Consider the following 16,082-nt stretch of genomic DNA (forward strand, 5'->3'; position numbering starts at 1 on the left):
TCTGCAGGTGGTGTTCTGTTATAGTACATTGCATTTACATTTACTTGTGTCAGATATGGAAAAAGGTTTTATTTTGAAGAATTTTTCAGCAATATAATCTTAGTGTGTTTTATGGGTTTGTAACCATGTCTTAGAGCACTATGATTTGTAAAGTGTTGGAGTGCTTATGTATATTACCTTTAGAAATTCATTCAATATCAGGAGTCCCAAACATATACTAAAGTCACATTTAAAAATCTAACATATGGGGCTGGGAAGGTGGCTCAGCGGTAGAGCGCTTGCCTTGCATGCCTGAGGCCCCGGGTGGCACTGTGGCTCAAGTGGTAGAGCACTAGCCTTGAGCTGAAGAGTTGAGGGACAGCACCCAGGCCCAGAGTTCAGGCCCCACGACCGCCCCCCCCCCCAAAAAAAAAATCTAACATATATGGTACAGTTGCTAAATCTCCATGAGCGAAATTAAGGGCTGATACCCAATTGTTTGCTAAACAAAAAGAACTCTAGTTCCATGTTTTCTTAGAAGTATTTTAAAAATATTTTGCTTGTAATGGTATTCTATTATAGTCAGTCTTTAGAGTAAGTCTACTACTTACTCAGTATTATAGTCAATCAACTGAGTTAAGTCTACTTACTTACTCAGTTCTAGGCATTGAGAGGTACCGAGGAAGACCTTAGTACCTAAAATATGGAAGCATGAATAGAAAGTTTCTGTTAAAAAGAGGGCATGGTGTTTCACATCTGTAACTCTAGCATTTGTGAAATAGATGAAGTTTGAGGCCGGTCTAGGCTACATAGTAAGAACCTGTTTAGAAAAATAACAAAAACAGCAAAAATCCAACAAAACGAAGGAGGTTGGTTCAAGTATGCAATTAAAAAGATAGGTGCTTACTTACACATGTTTGTTAATATTTAAGGAAGTAGTACTACATGTAATCAGTTAAGACTGGAGTCAACCTTTTCTCTACAGGACCAAATAGTATTTCATTCTTTGTAGGCCTTACAATGTCCAACCACTTACCTTTGATGTTGAAGTAGAAAATTTCTATGGAGAATACATATAGGAATGAACACAGCACTGTTTTAAGATGTTTATATACAAATATGTGGTTGATTGTGGACCAAAATTTACTAGATTTGGTAATGAAGAACTATCAGTGTAAATCTTAAAAGAGTTTGATCTTGATGTTCAGGAAGTGATCATGACATGCATTTTAGTATAAAGTAAAATGAGAAAAAGAGTGATTCTAGGCAAATCTGGCACACTGGAGAAGAAATAGTACAACCAGTGAACATAGTTAGGACAAATTTATGCTAATACAGAGCTTAGTACATGTGAGGTATTTTATGTTTTGTCTAACTTAATAACTTGTTTGTGTAACTTGGTTAACAAATATGGCATGAGGTAGGTATTATTACCACCTTTTCACTGAGAGAGGAAATTAAGTACATAGAAGTTAGATGATTTTCCCAAATACAGCAGTTAATTTTTCATTGCTATGACAAATATCTAGGACAATCGGCTTAGAAGGAAAATTTTGTTTTGGTTTTTAGCATTGGAGGTTTCAGTCGAAAGTTGACTGGTTTTCATTGCTTTGAGCCTGAAGAGAGGCAACAGAATACCATGGGGGTGGGGTATGTGCAGAGACTGCTAACTTGATTTGTTGCCAGGAAGTAGAGAACAGTAAAAGGAAAGGTCTGGGGCCAGATACAACCTTAAAGGCATGCTGTAAGTATTCAGAGTTTGAATCAATCCATCAGTGGATTAAGGCATTGATTAGGTCAAAGTTTTCAAAATCTAGAAAAGCCTACAGAGAGACATCCAGAGTTGTGCTTTATTAGTCTACTCTGTATTTCTCAATCCATTCAAGTTTATAGTCAACATTAACTCAAAAACAGAATAGGGTATATATGATTAGGGGAAAATAATCCCCTGACTGTATCTATGATACTGGATTCTTCATAATACGGAAGATAAGAAGGAAAGCTCATTTGGGAACACTATTGTGTGTGCATTGAGAACAAGCAACTCAAGTTTTTTTGAGAATATATGTCCTGAGGTACAAATCTGGAAGTCAGCATTACTTCAGCATATTTTGAGCACCTTTGGGATTGACAAAAGGAAGATTAAGTACGGTAGTGAGAGGATAATTGCTCTGAAGGACTGAATATAGAAAGAATTGTGGAAGATCAAGAACTTGAGCAGGAATATACTTATATAAGTGCAGAGAAAGGAATGAGATATTTAATTAGATGAAACCAGCAGAATCCACAGTTGTGAAAATCTGAAGTATTTTATTCTTTGGTGTGCTGGTCTGGAGGCTTGAACTCAGCATAGGTGCAATCCTTGACCTTTTTGCTCAAGGCTAGCTCTCCTCTACCACTTGAGCCACGGTGCCACTTCTGGTTTTCTAGTGGCTTATTGGAGTTGGGTCTCATGGAGTTTCCTGCCCTGACTGGCTTTGAACCATGATGCTCAGATCTCAGCCTCCTGAGTAGCTAGGATTACAGGCATGAACCACCAGTGCGTTGCCCAGCACTATTTAAGGAGTTATTCTTAGGCAGGAAGTAGTTGCAATAAAAATTTAAGTAAAAAAAAAAATTTAAGGAATGTTTTAGAGAATTGAATAAATTATCACCTGTGTTTGAAATTGAACGCTTAAATTAAAATGGTTAGTTTTGACATAGTGATCTCAGTGATTAAGGCAGCCAATAGATATACCCTGAGAAAAAGAGAAATTTGAAATCCTCCAAACCCCGAAGATGAGATATAAATTCCAAGCTGACAATACTAAAACACCTTTTTTTTTTTGAGTAAGCATATTTTCAAAAGAGTTAATTGATCTTGGTAATATAATAGAATTTTTACCAATTATATTTAATGATCTAATTTACTTTTTGTTGGGAAGCATGGCTCACTGTGTTGCTCAGTTCTGTTTCTAAGTCACAGTCCTCCCTTAGCATCTCAAATCGTGGGACTTAGAGATATATGTCACCATCATGCAACATGTTAGTTTTATTTATGAAATCCTCTTGAGGATTTTATGTGTGGACTGGTTCTCTTTCCTTATGTTGATCTTGTTTCCCAGTCATCCTAGTGATTTCCTTGCTTCTCTTTAGTTTGTTTAGAAAGGACAGTTTTTATGGCCTGTTTTGAAAATATTCTTACTGTCTTCAGACAGGACTTAGTCTTGACAGAGTAAAGAATAATGTATTAGAGACTGGAAATGTTTTTTCTGAAAACTTTGAAAGCATCAATCATTGTCTTCTATTCTGATGTTCCTTTAAAACTGTTAAATGCCTTTAATGTGATGTTTATAAAGCTGGAGGATTGGGATGCTGGAAATGTAGCTTCTGGTAGAGCATTTGCATAGCATTTTTAAGAGTTCAAACCCCAACAAGCCTCCATTCTCTCCTTGGCAGGGAGGGTGAGGATGGGGGGAGGGTAGATATGGGTAGATTTCTTGCTGTGTTGTAACTTTCCTAGATTATAGTGATTTTCATTCATTGAGTTGCTTTTCAGTTTGCAAATCTACCAGTTTTAGTTTTGGCAGTTTTTCTTTAATTATTTCTAAGATCACTGTTCAGTTTTTTCTCCCTTCTTTTTCTGAAACTTGTATATTATGATAAAGAGCCATACTAAACAACTTTTTCTCATTGTTTTCTCTCCTATAGTTACTAGGAAAAATATTTCATCTCCATTTTCTAAATCTTTATTTCTTTGATCCAAATTTAATTTCCTAATGTCTGTCCCCTTCTGTTGTTCTTCAAATATTCCATTTTTTATAATGACCTTTAAAAAAAAGTCTTTTAAATCATTTACATTAATATTAAGTGGTTTTTTTTCCATTTAAAGTATTGTTTCCCATTCCCCTTTTTCCTCCCTCTTAACTGTTTTAGGGTCTTTTACTTAATGCTTTCTTTATAAGAAATATCTGACAATTCTGACTACTTATATTTGGGACTCCTCTTAACTATGTAGATTGGATTTATAGATTATAATCTTAGCTATTTGCAGTTCAGGACATTTCCTGATGTATGTGTATTTAGGCTTTGAGATAAAATTGTTTGAATTTTCCAGAAGAGAAGCTACACATTTAATCAATTTTTACCTAATCCTCCTGTTTTCAGTAATAATCGTTGCTTATTTTAATATGCTTTCTAATTTAAATCAGATGAATTTCCGATTTATGTTAAAAAGATAGCAATTTCTGGTAAAAATTTCCGGAAAATAAAATCTTCTACCAGAATGAGAGTTAGGAAGAGATTAAGTTTAGCTAGTGCTTATGGCAGTTTTCCTATTGGTTCTGTTTTATCTCTATTTATTTATTTATTTTTTTTGTCGGCCGTGGGGCTTGAACTCTGGGCCTGGGCGCTGTCCCTCAGCTCTTCAGCTCAAGGCGAGCGCTCTACCACTTGAGCTACAGCGCCACTTCCGGTTTTCTGGTGGTTTATTGGAGATAGGAGTCTCACGGTCTCTCCTGCCCGGGCTGGCTTTGAACCGCAATCCTCAGATCTCAGCCTCCTGAGTAGCTAGGATTACAGGCGTGAGCCACCAGCGCCCGGCTTTATCTCTATTTATTATTAGTATTTTTTTTTTTTTAACTTTTGGAGTCTTCTCTCTTGTAAATTTGTGTATTTACCAGTTTTCCCCAAACCTAGATTATGGTATTTTATTTCATCTACCACTTTCACTCCAAATGTATTCATATTCATTGATTTTGTTCATTTTTCATACTATTGCATCTTGGAATCATCATTCATGGGTTAATTATTCATCTGAATCTGTGTGTGTGTGTGTGTGTGTGTGTATGTATGTGTGTATGTGTATGTATGTGCCAATCCTGTGGCTTGAATTAAGGGCCTGGGTTCTGTCTCTTTAAGTTTTTTTTTTTTTTTTCGGTCCTGGGGCTTGAACTCTGGGCTTGGGCACTATCCCTCCGTTCTTCAGCTCAAGGTGAGTGCTCTACCGCTTGAGCCACAGTGCCACTTCTGGTTTTCTAGTTGTTTATTGGAAATAAGCGTCTCAAGGACTTTCCTGCCCCAGCTGTCTTTGAACCATGATCATCAGATCTCAGCCTTGAGAGTAGCAAGGTTTACAGGCGTGAGCCACCGGTGCCCGGCTCTTAAGTTTTTTTTATGCCATTTGAGCCACAGACAGCTCTAACTTCAAGCTTTTTTTTTTTTTTTTTTTTTTTTTAAAGTAGTTTATTAGAGATAAGTCTCATGGCCACCTCTCCTGCCTGAGCGAGCTTTGAACTGTGATTTCCAGTTTCCTAAGTACCTAGGATATCAGGATGAGCCATGAACATTTGGCTCTGAATATCTTAACTAACGTATCTTAACTAAAGTTCTATGGAATATACTTGAAGACATTGTTGTACGTTAGTGTTGGGTTAATACAATACTATTACAATTGCTTATCCATCCGTATGTTCTTGGCTATGCTCTTATTATTGATGAACTTAATGTTTTATCATTCTTATTTTGAGAGTTTCCCTCCACAATATGTTGTTTAAAAAATAACAGTGTATTAGCCCACTGAAAAATTTTATTGATAATGAAAATTCACTATTAATAGTAATGAAGTACAATTGACTTGGCACAACTTTTTAAAAACTTCTTCAAAATAACAGTTTTGGACTTTTGGTATATATATCAATATTGATAGAGTGTTAAGAGCCTTTGAACTTAAATGTTCTATGTTCATAGGAAACATCTTTTGTCCTTCCTAAAAACAGTTCACTTAGAAGTTGCCATTGCCTATTTTGTTTTAAGCCAGTTGGAGTGGCACACTTGTTTAAAATTATGATTATTTAGGCTCTACAGACAAAAACTAAAACGTGGCTAGGTGTTCTCTGACTTCCTTGCTCATTTCAAGTTCATTTACTTTTTAACTATGTTTCTTCTACCTTTTCCAGTTTTCTGCTCAATTCTCCTTGGTGGAGAAGATGGATGCAAAACAGGAGGTGTGAGTAGTTCTTTATTCTCTCTGCATCTGTTACTATTACATCACTTTCCTCATGGTAATATTCTTATTTCTTCTTAGTTCATCCTCTTCTTACATTTATACAGCCAATGGATCTGTTTGGTTTTCTTTTGTATCATTTATGAAATTTAGTTTTATTCTGATAATACTTGCAGAACCTTTATATTTGTAAAAATTCTTATTTATGTTTCCCTCCTTACATTATTTAAATATGTTCGTTAAAAATCTGATATCAGATTGTTTCATTTACTCATTGCTTCCATTTAGTCTACTAACATTAAGTTCCTAATATGTGTCAGGTCCTATAAGATCAAATAAAGGTATTAGTTTTAATTTTACCTAAATGAGATACTGCTGATACTTTTAGAGTTCATATTTCCATCAGAAATACCTCTTTCCATTTCTGTTAGACTTAGTTGCACATAATATATAACTCACATAATTAAAATACTCACTGTATAAAAATTATAGCTTAAAAAATTCTAGTGTTTCTTTTTTTGTGTCCTATCATACTGTAGTTTGATACTATTACATGTATTTGTGGTAGTACAGAAATAGACTCAGGTTTGAGTTCTGGTTATATAACTATATAATATTAGATATGCTGCTTAATCTTTTGGCCTTAAGAATCCCAACTCTTAAATATTCATAATATCTACTCTAGGTGGGGAATGTGGCCTAGTAGCAGAGTGCTTGCCTAGCATGCATGAAGCCCTGGGTTTGGTTCCTCAGTACCAACCACATAAACAGAAAAAGCCGGAAGTGGTGTGGTGGCTCTAGTTGTAGAGTGCTAGCCTTGAGCAAAAAGAAGCTCAGGGACAGTACCCAGACCAAGTTCAGGCCCCAGGTCTGCCCCCCCCCCCACAAAAAAAATCTGGGCTCCATAATATCTACTATATTAGGTTGAATTAAGAAAATTGAGGTGCTAAAATGAAATTGACAATATATGTATATATATTTACATATATATATTTCCTATAAGCTTGCTTTCTTTCTTTTTTGGTCAGTCGTGGGGCTTAAACTTTGGGCCTGGGCACTTGTCCCTCAGCTCTTCAGCTTAAGGATAGTGATCTACCACTCGAGCCACAGCACCACTTCTGGCTTTTTCTTCTTATATGGTACTGAGGAATCAAACCCAGGGCCTCATGTATGCAAGGTGAGCACTCTATCACTGAGCCATCTTTCCAGCCCCCTATAAGCTTTCTTAAAATTGTTTTATGGTAGTTGTATTTTTTGTAAGGATGCCATCCAAATAGCTATTTTGGTTGCCTTTTTAAGATACGATGGTTTTTATAGCTATTTTAATGATTCTTACTCATTACAGCTGGTAAATAGCAAGGATTCCTACTTTTTGAAAGAGTAAAACCCCATAGAGTCTAGTAGTCTTTGCTAATTGAGGAGCTAAAACTAAGGTTCTCTGGAGCTCAGTGCTCAAGTTCATAGGACTAATTAACTGGAGTTTAGGGATCTAAACTTCTCAGAATCTAGTAACAGATAGGAATTAGCTATCAAGAAAGAGAAAGATCTCCAACCAAGGCACCTTGTACCCAGTTCTCTTACTTGAAATTTGTAAAGATGGAAGAGAGAAGAAACTGATAATATGCTAAAGCTTACCTTAGCTTAAAATATTCTGTTCTCGATGTTTAGAGTGATTAACCTCAATACTTACAGGGCCATTGAAAGTATTCAGAGTTTTATATAGGGGGAAAAAATTAGGCTTAGTCCAAAATGTGTTCTGGTCACACCAAAAAAGTGTTTGAAAATTAAGGCTCACCATGGGCTGGTGCCTCACGCCTGTAATTCTAGCTACACAGGAGGCTGAGATCTGAGGAAAGTCGCTGAGACTCTTATTTCCAATTAACCACTAGAAATCCAGAAGTAACACTGTGGCTCAAGTGGTAGAGCATTCACCTTGAGCTCAAGAGCTCAGGGACTCAAAAAGTGTGTGTGTGTATGTGTGTGTGTGTATGTGTGTGTGTCCGTCCTGGGTCTTGAACTCAGGTTTTGGTGTGGGTGTGTATCCTGGGTCTTGAACTCAGGTTTTGGTGTGTGTGTGTTCCTGGGTCTTGAACTCAGGGCCTGGTGTGTATGTGTGTGTATCCTGGGTCTTGACCTCAGGGCCTGATGTGTGTGTGTGTGTGTTGATCCTGGGTCTTGAACTCAGGGCCTGGTGTGTGTGTGTGTGTGTGTGTGTGTGTGTGTGTGTGTGTGTGTGTATGTGTGTGTGTATGTATCCTGTGTCTTGAACTCAGGTTTTGGTGTGTATGTGTGTGTATCCTGGGTCTTGAACTCAGGTTTTGGTGGGTGTGTGTGTGCCTGGTGTGTGTGTGTGTGTGTGTGTGTGTGTGTGTGTGTGTGTGTGTGTGTGTTGATCCTGAGTCTTGAACTCAGGGCCTGGTGTGTGTGTGTGTGTATCCTGGGTCTTGAACTCAGGGCCTGGTGTGTGTGTGTGCCTGGTGTGTGTGTGTGTGTGTGTAATGTGTATCCTGGGTCTTGAACTCAGGGCCTGGTGTGTGTGTGTGTGTGTTGATCCTGGGTCTTAAACTCAGGGCCTGGTGTGTGTGTTGATCCTGGGTCTTGAACTCAGGACCTGGTGTGTGTGTGTGTGTGTGTGTGTGTGTGTGTGTGTGTGTGTGTGTGTGTGTGTGTGTGTGTGTGTGTGTACTGGGTCTTGAACTCAGGACCTGGTGTGTGTGTGTGTGTGTGTGTGTGTGTGTGTGTGTGTGTACTGGGTCTTGAACTCAGGACCGTGTGTGTGTGTGTTGATCCTGGGTCTTGAACTCAGGGCCTGGCTGCTGTCAAGGAGCTTCTTTTACTCAAGGCTAACACTATCAGCTCTGCTTCCTTCCTGGGTTTGAGTTCAAACAACAATCTTAACCTCCTGAGGAGCTGGGATTACAGGGAAACTGACTTTTCTTTGTCAAGAACGACCATATGCTGGGCCATGAAACAAGTCTAAATAAAAGAGTGGAAGTAGTACAAGTTCTTGAGCCCCAGTGGAATTAAATAATAAATAACAGTATGATGTCCTGGTAAAAGTGCAAATACTGGAATATTAGATGGTACACTTCTGAATAAACAGTTGGCCCAAGAATAAAAGAATTTAGAAGTCATTTAAAAATATGATATAGGTATATGTGTGTGTATGTATGTCATAAATCAAACATGGATTTAAAGAATCCCAACAGTGATAAAACAGAAATGTATTCATTTTTATGGCTATAGTTTTACAAGAAAACTATGATTTTTGGTTCTATTTTGAGAAAAAGGGCAAATTAGACTCAGATTATGAACAGGTCAGAAATTAAGGGGCAGAAATTAATGAAATAGAAAATAAAAGGTGGGAAGAATGGATTGAATTACCCTGTGGTAACAAGCTTCCAATTTGGTGGTCTCTGGCCCAGCTTTTTTCACTGCAGGCCCCTAGTTGCTACAACACCCAGTTGACCGTCTGTGGAGGAATAGATACTCTTGTCAGATTACTTATTCACATACAAACTGGTACAAACTTTGTAGTATGGTATTTGTGATAGCTAGTTAAACTATTTACCTTTCAGTGTAAGAGAGACTATAGGGCTGGGAAGGTGGCTCAGTGGTAGAGCGCTTGGCTCGCATGCATGAGGCTCTGGGTTCGATTCCTCAGCACCACATAAGCAAAAAGAAAAAAAGCCTGAAGTGGCCCTGTGGCTCAAGTGGTAGCGTACTATCCTTGAGCTGAAGAGCTGAGGGACAGAGCCCAGGCCCAGAGTTCCGGCCCCACGACCGGACCCCCTGCCCCCCCCCCCCCCCCAAAAAAAAAGAGAGAGAGAGAGACTATATATCCTCTAAAAGGATGTCTTCATATAAAAAGGATGTGCATAAGGCTGGATGCACTTCTGAAACACTTAGGAAAGCAAAAGACTGAAGCAACCTAAATATCAGTAGAGTTTGGATTGAATTAAAAAAAGGTTCTTGTACCAAATCATGAGATAAATGTGAATATAGAATATTTCTTATTCCACAATTGCTAATTCTCTTATTAGGCTGCTACTATGTAAATATATCTTAGTGTGTGTCCATGTTACATACGTATTGTTTTAGTTTCATTTAAAAATACTTGAAATTCTGATTACCACTGTAAGCAGTGTTCAAGGACAGAAATAGCTAATTCCAAACTATATTTTTTAGATACAACTTTGAAATCATGTAAATGTTTTTCATAATTCTAAATTATACTTGGCTAGTCAGTTATTCCTTGAGAGGATAGAGATAATAGTAAATAATTTTTATTAATCATTACTATTCCTAGACTTGCACTTGTATTGACAAAGCAGATGAGTTTAATTTTAATTGTTGATGTCATGGTATAATCAGTTTTTTTCATTATTAAAAAAACTTATTGTCAAGGTAATGTACAGAGGGGTTACAGTTAGTGATTACATTTGTCTAACTTGTTACCCCTTCCCTCATTTTTCTCCCACTTTCCTTCCCTCTCCAATTCCTCCCCCGGCCCTGCAAGTTGTACAGATCATTTCCAACATACTGTCTTGTGATTATCACTGTTGCATAGGTTCCCCTTTGTCTTATGTCTCACCATTTTGTTGTTCCCCTTCCCTTTCCTAGTTCAGACGTATACGTAATACCCAGGGTACCAAAATCGAATGCAGTGACAACGGGCTAAACCATGGGGGGAAAACACACTAAAAAAGAAATCACATAGTACATTGAGAACAATAACAACAAAGAAAAACTTCTTGTGTCCATTTTGCTTAGCATCAGCTTATATGGTCATATGTACATAGCTATTGAGCTATTCTGCTCATCTGCTAAGATTATCCTAGATGTATACTAATTATTGCAAATAATGGAAACCATGGGACCTATGTTTCTTTGAATCTGGCTTACTTTATTCAATGATTTTTTTTTCCCCAAGGCCTTCCATTTTCTTACCAGTGGGGTGCTGTGATTCTTTCTGATGGAAGCATAGAATTCCATTGTATATGTATAATCAAATTTTAAGCATGAGAGAAGTGATATAAAGATAAAATATTAATCAGGTTTAAAACCACGTTGAATTTGTTTGGAATTGTAAGTATCAAGTTCTACTAAATGACCACAATAAAAAGGCCTAGAAAAGGTGACCAACTCAAGAGTAATGAATATCCCTAGCATGCAGATTGTATTTTCTCTTGAGTGCTATTTCCCTTTGAAGAATGTCAGAGTTCTTGAGGTATGTAGTTGATTTTAGGTCTGGTGCAAGATATGACAAGGTGACCCTGAGAGATATATTTTTATACCAGAAGCAGAGAATCTTGTTTAATTTCCTACATTGAAGATTGTCTCAGTAGCCAAAGATTGGAAAGTTTGACAAGTGGAGGCAGAATTTGTAGCCATTGTTAGAGTTTATGCCTAGTATGTACAAAATCCTGGATCTAGTCTTCAGCTCATGTCTTCCCCAGTCTGACAGTAGTGAGTAACTACTGCAAAAATTTGAAACCATGTTGGTGTCATAGACTTTATAATGATCCGTTCTTTTAAACAAACCATTTATCACTTTTTAGGAAATTAGGATATCAACTCATTACTTTAGAAGCTTATTAACATCAGGGTTTATCCTTCGTTTCTTAAACATACATGCTCATACAAATCAAAGATTTGATGAGGGAATTTTCACTTAATATACATTTTCGGTGAAAGACTACACATACCTACACATACAAGATAAAAGTGATAAAAATTAGAATATTACCATTTTACAGGTCAGTGAAATACTAGATTTATGCAAGTGTAGTTGTTGCTGTTATCCTTCCAAATATAAGCAGACAATATTTATAGGCCTTGTTTTTGAGTGCTTGAGACAGGATTTTGTTATGTGGTCAGTCTGGCCTAGATAGAACTTGCTTACTTTCATACTACCTCTGTTGCTTGATTGCTAGCCATTTGCCATTATAACTGGCTCATCCTTGTATAAATAACACATTGCTATTTGTGTGGTAGATTATATTCAACAATTTCAGAAACTACAAAGAAAAACAGTTATAGACAAAGGGATAGGGAGTAAAATAAAGATAATTGAAGGCTATATGTCTTGATTTCTTTCATAAAATAAGTGGAAGCCGGGTGCTGGTGGCTTACACCTGCAATCCTAGCTATTCAGGAGGCTAAGATCTGAGAATCACGGTTCAAGACCCATTTCAGAAACTACTCAGAAATAAACTACTCAGGGCTGTGAAGGTGGCTTGGTGGTAGAGTGCTTGCCTTGCATGCATGAGGCCCTGGGTTTGATTCCTCAGCACCACATAAGAAAGCCGGAAGTGGCGCTGTGGCTCAAATGGTAGCGCGCTAGCCTTGAGCTGAAGAGCTGAGGGACAGTGCCCAGGCCCAGAGTTCAGGCCCCACAACTGGACCCCCTCCCCCCCCCAAAAAAGAAATAAACTACTCAGAAAAAACTAGAAGCTCAAGTGTAAGAGTACTAGTTTTGAGCACAGAGAGGCTCAAAGATGGAGCTTAGGCCCTGAGTTCAAGCCCCCCAGGACCAGGAAAAAAATAAATTGCAGGCAGTCTTTAAGTAAAAATAGATTTGATAGTTTCTCTAACAAGTTGGAAGTATGTAGACTTTTTTTTGGTCCCAATTTGAACAAATCTGAGGGGAAAACACCTAGCCCAGGGAACTAATGCTGATAGATTGTATAGATTTATTTTGGCTAGAACAAATGTTTGAAAATTTTAATAGGAATGAGTGAGTTTATTTTCCTGCCTGGGAAATTAAGCATTCCTTACAAGGACCTGCTAAACCAGTCCCATGTGTATTTATTCAAAATAGCTTTACATATATCTACAGTTAATGATGTAACATTACATAGTGAGGACTTTTTTCTGAACTTAGAGCTTTCATTCTCTCCTGATAAAGAACAAAAGATGAAAAGATTAATAAGTAATGTCTTTGAAGATTTTATGATCATTTACTAAACTCAGATATTGTAATTGATCAAGTAAGGAAAGAGCTAAACACTTGCTTACTAGGATTTGATAGAAGGAAAAAGTCATTTATTAAATTTGATGTTAAAATAGATTGCTATGTAAAAATGCATGTGTTTAAATATAGCTTTGTGAAATCTTCATCTTAAAATGTAAATATCTGTAAAACTGATATTGTATATATAGTAGTTTTCTCTCTTCTCTTCTCTTTTTTTAATGAATTAAGGGAAAGTCTAGGTGTATTAAGACATTAATACTACTCTGTGCTCCAGTGCCCCCTTGTGCCTGTTGTGGAAAAATTTCATTAGTTTCTCTAAAAAGTTAGGCTTTTTCTAAGATTTCCTTGAAAATAAAACACTTTCAAGCTTATAAATTAAGGTTCTCTATCCTAAACTGCTGGGACTCAAGTTTTATTACCATTTGATTTTAGAATATACAGTTTCATGTGTGTATTCTCTTTACACCAGATTTACAATATTACCAGTTACTTGTACTCTTAAGTTGTCAATAGATTTCCATAACTTTTTCCTACACTTCTAACTCTACTGCCAAATTGGCCTTTTCAAAATAATATAATGTGCTGAGCATGATGATATATGCCTTTAATCCCAGCATCAGAGAAGCTGGGGCTACCTAGCAAAATTCTCACTCAAAAAATCAAAGCAAAAGAAAACAAAACCTGAGGGATCCACTTGTGCCATGATAAAGTGGTATAATTTTACTGATTTTTGGTCTACCAGTTTATCAGTATATTGCCTACTTTTGTCACTATTAACTCTTTATACCTTTCTCCTAAGGAGACATAAAATGGAGTCTATATAATTTAACCCATATATACACGTATATTTGCCATTGGAAGATAGTACTATGTCATTATGCTCATTTTCCCTTTTCTCAGTTAAATTTTCTGTATTTTACTTTTTTTTTTTTTTTGGGGGGGGGGTCCAGTCGTGGGGCCTGAACTCTGGGCCTGGGTGCTGTCCCTCAGCTCTTCAGCTCAAGGATAGCGCTCTACCACTTGAGCCACAGCGCCACTTCCGGCTTTTTTCTTTTTGCTTATGTGGTGCTGAGGAATCGAACCCAGGGCCTCATGCATTGCAAGGCAAGCGCTGTACCACTGAGCCACCTTCCTAGCCCTGTATTTTACTTATTTTTAATGATAGTAAATTACTTATTTTGATAAATACTTCCATGAATTAGGACTAATGCACATTTGTGTAACTATTACCACAGTCTAGATGTAGAACAGTTTAAACACTGCCTCAAAGAATTTTCATTGGCTATCATTCCTTGGTAGTCAAACTTCAAGCCTTCCACCTCCTCTATTGTGAAAGACCAAATTATCAGTTCCCAGTCGTTCTAGTTTTTTTTCTTTCTTTTTCTTGAATCTCTTTATGAATATAGTTATGCACTGCTAGCCTTCTGAGTCAGGTTTCTTTTAGTTATCTTAAAAGTATTTGTAGTTTCTATATAACATGTACTGATATTTGGTTCCTGGGCTGAGAATGGTGATGCATATATGTAATTTCAGCTGTGTGTGTGTGCTAGTGTGTGTGATCACTTGAGCATGTTGGAGGTAGTCCAAGGCCAGACAGAAGTGAAGCTTGAGATCCTATGTGAAAAATAGAGCAAAAAATGTCTGGGGGCATGATTCAAGTCATGGTGTACTTAAGTGTAAGGCCCTGAGTTCAAGCATTGCTTAATGACAGTAATCTAGTTAAATCATTTTATTGTTAGTTGAAAATCATTAAGTATATGTATACAAACACGTATTATAGATTCATCACCCATCTTTGTACCACTAATTTGTAAGTACTGTTTTATTAGAACAACACTTAAAAATATCAGGCTTTATTTTGCTTATGACACAAATTGTTAAGCCATAGGCCATATAGTTTGCAAAGCCTAACATATTTACTATTTGCTTCTTGTCTTTTTGTTGTTAGGGATTGAACCCATGGTGTTATGCCTACAAAGCACACATTCTACTATTGATTGGCAACTGTAGCCCACTATTTACATTTGAACACATTTCTAGACTGTTTTCTAACGTCATCAGTATAGATAAAATTCTCCAGACTAATCTATACTGATCAGCAGTCTGTAAATTGTTTTTCTCTTCTTTCTTTACATTCAGTCCTGGGGGTTGAACTCAGGGCCTTGGGTGCTGTCCCTGAGCTTTTGTCCCCATGGCTAGTACTATACCACTTGAGTCACAGCTCACTTCAGTGGTTAGTTGCAGATGAGAGTCTCATTTTCCCTACATCAGACCACTGAGTATTTAGGATACAGGTGTGGCACCCAAGTCTAATGTAAATTGCTTTTCTTAGTAAAATAGTTGGTGAATTATCTTCATGTAATGAAAATAAGTAGGAGTAATTAGTTAAATAATTTTTAAGAGAAATAATTTCTTAGTTTCTCTTATTCAGTTTTATGGATTGTATTTTGGATATTGTTTTGGATATATTTAAATATTACTTCTTTATGTTGCTTATAGAATTTTATTTTATTTTTCCATAGGTATATGTGGAGTTTGATGATCTTGAATGGGATAAAAGAGAGTGGGTTAAAGTTTATGAAGATTTTTCAGCTTTCTTGGTGGAATACCACTTAATTTGGGCCAAAAGGAACGACCCTAGCCAGACTCAGGGATCAAAGAGCAAGCAGATTCAGTGGCCTGCACTGGTAAGATCATTTTTGTGTTTTATTAAACATTTTCAGTTGTTTGTTTTTTAAAAGAACAAGAATCAAATTAAGTTTCTGTTTCTGTGATTATAGAGTAATCTTTTTAAGAGTCTTTGCAATATCTAGCAGAAATTTTAATTCACTATTTCTTTTTTTTGTCTGTCATGGGGCCTGAGCTCTGGGCCTGGGCACTGTCCCTCAGCTCTTCAGCTCAAGGAAAGTACTCTACCACTTGAGCCACAGCATCACTTCCTGTTTTTTCTGCTTATGTGGTGCTGAGGAATCGAACCCAGGCCTCATGCATGCAAGGCAAGCGCTCTACCACTGAGCCACCTTCCCAGCCTGTCACTATTTCATTTTTTTAAATAACAATATCTCCCTTGTATTCTTTCAGTATATGTAGTCCACAAACAGTAAAAACAGTAGGTTAGGCGAAACATGAATTGAGGGCAGTTGA

General features: G+C 37.0%; 1 protein-coding gene across 3 annotated transcripts in view; it reads left to right on the forward strand.

The window, feature by feature from the left end:
- The window catches only part of Jmjd1c (jumonji domain containing 1C), a 184,539-nt gene that overhangs the window by 39,574 nt on the left and 128,883 nt on the right, over window positions 1-16,082 (forward strand). For 2 of the 3 annotated variants that reach the window (XM_070021010.1, XM_070021014.1), the window contains exons 1-2: window positions 5,916-5,965; window positions 15,461-15,625. The gene's annotated coding sequence lies outside the window, so the exon portion shown is untranslated. Of the gene's footprint in view, window positions 1-5,915; window positions 5,966-15,460; window positions 15,626-16,082 lie in introns of those variants that run through there. The other variant, XM_070021012.1, reaches the window with a different exon arrangement.

This window comes from Dipodomys merriami, unplaced genomic scaffold (assembly GCF_024711535.1).
Source record: "Dipodomys merriami isolate MVZ:Mamm:240054 unplaced genomic scaffold, mDipMer1.0.p SCAF_14, whole genome shotgun sequence".
Taxonomy (NCBI): Eukaryota; Metazoa; Chordata; class Mammalia; order Rodentia; family Heteromyidae; genus Dipodomys; species Dipodomys merriami.